Raw genomic sequence first — 7460 nt, forward strand, 5'->3', positions numbered from 1 at the left:
ATAAAGTGTTCTGTGTACTAACAACATAGCTTTAAAAGAGTAAAACAAAATTCTGATTTTTATAAAACTGGATTAAAAAAAAAAAAAAGTAGGGCCAGGCACGGTGGGTCACGCCTGTAACCCCAGCACTTTGGGAAGCCGAGGTGGGCAGATCATGAGATCAGGAGATTGAGACCATCCCGGCCAACATGGAGAAAGCCCGTCTCTACTAAAAATACAAAAAAATTAGCTGAACGTGGTGGCGCGTGCCTGTAGTCCCAGCTACTCAGGAGGTTGAGGCAGGAGAATCGCTTGAAACCCGGAGGTAGAGTTTGCCGTGAGCTGAGATCACACCATTACACTCCAGCCTGGCGAAAGAACAAGACTCCGTCTCAAAAAAAAACCTAAAAAAAGATAAAAAGCAGCATTTCAAACTGTGCAGCCACCAGAAGTACATAGTTTTCAAAAATGCACACACTTCCTCAGCACCTCCAGCACCTTCAGCTTTCTGTGTGCCTAGTCTGTTCGGGCATCTCCATTTTCTGCAGGGTTATCCACTCCTTGCCAGCATCAACTTTTCCCTTTTTTTCCTTTGGGTACATTTTCTCCCTTCTTTGCAGGGGCCTTTTTAGGCTTCGACTCTGGCTTTGGAGGGGCAGGCGTAGCAGACAACTTGCAGATCTACTGTGTGGTTCATCCTTCACCTTGGCCTTATCTCCTATAGCATCCCCTTCCGCCATTCTCTCGGGCATGCTGGCAATGGCGGTGGGACGTGGCCACTGGGCGCGAGATGCAGCGGCGTGTGGGCTTTGGTTGGTCCAGGGATTGTTCTCGCCTTTTCTTCACACTTCTCCTGGTCAGAAGGCTTTGAGTGTCACCAGGAAGCTCAGGGTTAACCTGGTTTTTTTTAGGGAGGTCTTTGTCTCCTTAATATGTTTTGTGCCTCCTGAAATGCAGGATACAATCACGAAAAGACTAATAGATAAATGCTGAATATCAAAAACAGCAGAAAAGCATGCTCGTTGATGCCACACAGAGCACCTGTGACCTGCTTCTTTCTAGCAGATTCATGTAAGACAGCTGCATGATTTCTCCTCCCACATCCTGAAACTGAGCAAGGCTGAATCTTGTATTTACTACTCTTTCTGTATTTTTAATGAAATAAGAGTAAATAGAACTTGGCAAGATGCCTCAGAATGCTTTTAATTCACTTGGGCTGCCTGCCCTTCATTCTAGGCTTCCTTGTTTATTTCATCAGAGTAAAGATAGTTCATCAGAAGTCAACTTCTCAGCCACATCCTCCCTTAGGTCTGACCACAGCTTAACAGAGCTGGTGACTTTTCAGCTCTCCCACTGCCCCACCTCCTTCACCCAGTTGCTATTCCTTAACCTTCAGGTGACAGTTTAGACACTCCAAATCTGAGACATCTTTTACAGCCCTTCATGTCTGGATTATAAGCTTATATCATGGATAAACATATGCATCCTACACTTCCTGATTTTTTGGGACAGTTTTTCCACCCCACCTCCATCCCCAACTAGATTGTAGAAGGATGCCAAACAATCTTTGTCTCAGGTACATCCTCAGTGGCTAGCAAGTCCCTGGTGCTTAGAGGGCACTGCACAACTATATGTTGATGAGTATCACACTGTAATCCTATTCTTTTTACTTGCATCCCCTTATTCAGCCATTTGTGCATTAAATATTTACTGAGCACCATGAACTATTTTAGTACTGGGTTTATAGCAGTTAAACAAATTCAGTCGCCAGAAGCTTATGTTTTAAAGGGAAATAGACATATAATAGACAAGATAAGTAAACCATAGCACATGTGAGGTGATGGTGAGGGCTAAGAAACAAACTCAGCAGAGAACAGGATAAGGACTGGGGGGAAGGTTGCAATTTTGGGTAAAGGACCAAGGAAGGTCTTACTCAGAAGGTGGCACTTGGGTAAGAATCTGAAGAAGGTGAGGTGAAATCTGGGGGAAGAGGGCTCCAGACAGAAGAATGTATTCAAGAACACATTCTTGAATATTTAAGAAGCAACTATGCAATGCTTTCTGAATTGCAAAGGCCCTAAGTTAGAAGCAAGCCTGGTGTGTTCAGAGAACAGCAGAAGTCAAGTAACAGGTATATGGCACAGGAAGAACAAGGAGGAAATATGTGGGAGATAAGGATAGAGATGTAATTGTGTGTTTGGGACCCGGAGATAGACAGGCACTGGTGCAAAAGAGTGACATGTCCTGACGTGTTTTGTCAGGCTCACTCTGGCTGTTTATTGAGCAGAAACGGAAGTGGGGCGGGGACAAAAGCAACAAGGCCATTTTGGAAGCCATGGTGCCATAATCCAGACAAGAGATGATGGTACCTTGAACTGGGTTGGCATCAGCAGATGCAATTAAATTCTGAATATGTTTTAAAGGTACAACAGACAGGATTTACTGATGGAGTAAAGAGACAATGAGAGTGGTCAGACACAACTCCAAGATTTTTGGCTTGAGCAATTGAAAGGATGGAGTTGTCATTTACTGAGTGGAGAAAGACTATGAAAGGAGAATTCATTTGAGGTATGTCGAGTTTAAGATGCCTGTTACATATCCAAGTGAAAATGTTGAGACAAACACCGTGCTGTGCTCCACAAAAGTTAACTTGTTCAATCCTCATCAGAACCCCATGAGATAAGTAGTATTTTTGACCCTATCTTACAGGAAAGAGACTGAGGCCTGAAGCCCAGAGAAGTGACTTTTCCAAGTTTACCTAGCTGGTTGGTGGTGGAAGTGGGGAACTGGGATTCAAACCTAAGCAATAGGGCTCCGGAATTCATGCTCTTCTATACTTTGCAAAACACACACATACACACACACACACACCACCTCATTCCAGTCACTTAATAAATTTCTTGCCATGAGCATTCATTGAGCCCATTTATGAGCCCGTCACTGTGGCAAGGGACTGGAGTGCTCTAATTAGATTGGGTCCGAGTCACTTTCTGTGGGCCTGATCTTGGGGGTGGAGCCTCACATCGGCTGAGAGTAAAGTAATGAGCAGCTGTCCAGAGGAAAATCAGGGTGTCGTCACCAGAAATAGGGTGAATAGATGCTGAATATATCTATTTCTTAAAACCCATTCTGATATCCAATTTAGCCCATCATAGCACATGGACAAAGTTTATATATGATCCATTCTTTATATGCATTTTAAACACACCCAGAACACCAACTTGCGCCAAAATTTTCTCAAAAGATTTTCTAATAAGATGTTTACTTGATTCCCTGGGACAATTACACTTGCCACTCTTATATTCTAACACGAAGAGGCTGAAGGTCAAATACCTCAGCTGAGGGGAGGAACACATTCTTGAATATTTAAGAAGCGACTGTGCAATGCTTTCTCAATGCAGCATTTTTCAGAGCAAGCGAAAAACAAACGCAAACAAAAATTCCAAAAGAAAGCCCCAAGTATAATTCATTGAAAATAAGGATACTGAATATCATTCACTGTGTTTTTATTTTATTTTATTTTATTTTTTTAGAGCAGCTTTAGGTTTACAGCAAAATCCAACAAAAAATACAGAATGTTTTCCTGTTCTTCCTTCTCCCTACACATGCAGTCTCCCCTACTATCAACATCCCACCCAGAGGGGTACATTTGTTAATATCCATGAGCCAACATTGACATGTCATTATCACCCAAAGCCCATAGTTTACACTGGCACTCCCTCTTGATATTGTACATTCTAGAGGTTTTAAGAAAGGTAGAGTGACTTCCACACACCATTATAGTATCATACAGAATTGTTAAACTGCTCATTCATCACTTCCTCTCTTCAACCTCAGACAACCATTGTTGTTTGTTTACTGTCACTGCAGTTTTGCCTTTTCCAGAATGTCATACAGCTGGAATCACACAACATGTAACCTTTTCAGATTGGCTTCATTCACTTAGCAATATGCATTTAAGGTTCCTCCATGTCTTTTCATGGCTTAAGAGCTCATTTCTTTTTAGCACTGAATAATGTTCATTTATCTGGAGGTACCACAGTTTATCCACTTGCCAACTGAAGAATGTCTTGGTTATTTTGTTTTGTTTCCTGACAGTAAATTTTTCTTACTCTAATAAATTGTAAAATTCTGCTTATTAATATTTTACTAAATAATTAGTAATCAAAGCAAAGTTCAAATGTATATTTCAGAAAGACATTCCTTTGTAAAAAGTAGTAAGCTCTACAAATAATTTTTCAGGTTGTAATAGCAATTGTGTGCTTACATATAATTTTGAAAAATAAGAGTACAAAGAAAAAATACAACTACTTGTAACTTCAAGAATCAGAAATCAATAGCATTAATATTAATATTTTGGTGTATTATATATACATTTTTCCTGGAATTTATATGCTAAGATTTTAACTCCACATTATATGATACATATTTTAGCTTATCTTTAAATATCCTTCCTTTTTGATTGTTTTTCCTCCTCTATACATACATGGACAAATATTCTTCTGAAATAGCATTTTTATTTATTTGATTTAAAAACATATTCTAAAGCTATAATCTTTAAAATTCATGTAGAAAAAAGTAACTCAGCTCTTTAAATTAGATTGTCAAAAACATCATCAAGTACCTAGAAATCATTTTTTCTTTTCAAAAATGCATTTATTATACATTTCCAGATCAATAGTGTAATGCGTGGTTTTTTGAAAAGTAATAGGAAAATAACCTCATGTTCATTATAGCATTATTCACAATAGCCAAGATTTGAAATCAACCTAAGTATCCATCGTATTCATCAAGGGATGAATACATTAAAAAATTGTGGTACATATATACAATAGAATATCACTCAGCCATTAAAAAAAAAAAGTAAATCCTGCCATTTGTGACAATTTGGATGAACCTGGAGTACATTATGCTAAGTGAAATAAGCCTGACACAGAAAGATAAATACTGTATGATTGCACTCATATGTGGACTCTAAGAAAACCAAACTCATAGCAGAGAGTAGAATGTTGATTGTCAGCAGGTTGGGGTTGGCAGAAATGGAGAAATGGTCAAAAAGTACAAACTTTCAGTTCTAAGTTCAGAGAATCTAATATACAACATGGGTGGTGATGGATGTGTTCATTTGATTGTTGTAAGCTTGTATGTTTTGAATGTATTCAATCTTTATTTTTAATTAAATATTTTTAAATGAAATAAACTTTAAATATAATAAAATATAAGCAGTTACAAATAAGATTATAAAAACCACCCATAATCATAGTACCTAGAGAAAATTATGTTTTTACTTATCCTTCTACTTATGTGTGTGTGTGTATATATATGTATATATGGGTATATGTGTATAAAAGGAAAGTTGTATACATACATACACACGCATATGTATGCACAGTTTTGAAATTAAGTTCTTTTTTTTTTTTTTTTTTTTGAGATGGAGTCTTACTCTGTCGCTCAGGCTGGAGAGCAGTGGCGCGATCTCGGCTCACTGCAACCTCTGCCACCTGGGTTCAAGCGATTCTTCTGCCTCAGCCTCCCCAGTAGGTGGGACTGCAGGCACATGCCACCATACCTGGATAATTTTTGTATTTTTAGTAGAGACGGAGGTTCACCATATTGGCCAGGCTCCTGATCTGCCTGCCTCGGCCTGGCTCGGCCTCCTAAAGTGCTGGGATTACAGGCATGAGCCACTGTGCCCAGCCAAATTAAGTTCTTAAAACCATCTACAAAAAAAGAAAATAGCACATAAACATGAAAATCATGTAACAAAAGCTCACTCATTCATTCATTTATACACTCAAAACCTGTGTTGAGCCTCTGCTATTTACCTGGCTGTGGGCCGGGTTCCAGGAATATAAAGACCTTCAAGACAAGGTGTCTGTTCTGTGCATGTCTATATTCTATCCAGGAGAAGGAATTTCTATCACATAAAAATAATCTATCACTGTGCACACCATCATGCAAGCTCAAGCACAGAAATGTGGTGGCAAACGTGAGAGAATGGTGAATGAACTAAAATTACAACTTCATCCAGATTCTCATTCATAAATTATTTTATCATATTTTATGTCCTAAAGCTTGGTTTTCTAGCTACCAAGCTAGCAACAGACTGGAAGATAACAATAAAGGAACTACTTTCTTATTTTTTAGCACTTCAATACATTCCCTGTTTTATTGTATACATGTATTGCCACATACAATTTTATCTCACTTAAGTTTCATGCTCAGTTAATTTCTTTTCCTTTCCGAGTGAGAAGGTGGCACTCAGGACAACATGCCAAAAAAAACCTCTTTCCTAGAAATGCACAGCTACAGTAGAATTTTAAAACTCCATTTTTAACAAACAGCAATTGCCACTTTAAAAAACTATATGCCCATGGAGAAACCCCGTCTATACTAAAAAATACAGAAAATTAGCCAGGCGTGGTGGCGCATGCCTGTAATCCCAGCTACTCAGGAGGCTGAGGCACAAGAATCACTTGAACCCAGGAGGCGGAGGTTGAGGTGAGCCAAGGTCACGCCACAGCACCCCAGCCTGGGCAACAAGAGTGAAACTCCATCTCAAAAACAAAACAAAACAAAACTATATGTCATATGTAATGTTTAAACAAAAATATGTTGACTGGGTGCAGGGGCTCACATCTGTAATGCCAGCACTTTGAAAGGCCACGGCAGGCAGAGTACTTAGGAATTTGAAACCAGCCTGGGCAACATGGTGAGACCCCATCTCTACTAAAAATACCAAAAAAAAAAAAGGTAGGCATGGTGGTGCATACCTGTGGTCCCAGCTACTCAGGAGGCTGAAGGAGGAGGATCACCTGAGTCCAGGAGGCGGAGACTGCAGTGAGCCAAGATCACACCACTGCACTTCAGCCAGGGTAAAAGAGGGAGATCTTATCTGGAAAAATAAATAAAAATATACATATATATTTATATGTATTTATATTTCTTACATTTATATTTATATATGTATATATTTGTTTATGCATGCTTACATATTATAAGGAAAAATAATATCTTTAGCAGACAACTATTAATTCATTTATTCAATTTATTTAATAAATAGTTTTAAGTTTACCATATGTCAGCACTTGATCAGCAGTGAACAAATCAGACAAAAATCTCTGTCCTCAGCTGCTTTGGAAAATAATCTGGCAATTCCTCAAAATGTTAAGCAGAGTGAACATGACCTGGAAATTCCATCCCCGGATATCTACCCAAGAGATATGAAAACATATGTTCACACAGAAATGTACATGAAGGTTCATAAAGGAATTATAATAATTGAAAAACAGAAACAACCCAAATGTCCTTAACTGATGAATGGATAAGCAAAATGTGATTTGCCCACACAGTGAAATATTATTGAGCCAAAAAAAAAAAAAAATGAAGTGCTTACACATACCACAACATGGGCGTACCTCGAAAACACGCTAAGTGTAAGAAGCTAGTCACAAGAAGTAACATATTGTATCATCCCATTT

Source organism: Macaca thibetana, chromosome 5, assembly GCF_024542745.1.
Source record: "Macaca thibetana thibetana isolate TM-01 chromosome 5, ASM2454274v1, whole genome shotgun sequence".
NCBI lineage: Eukaryota > Metazoa > Chordata > Mammalia > Primates > Cercopithecidae > Macaca > Macaca thibetana.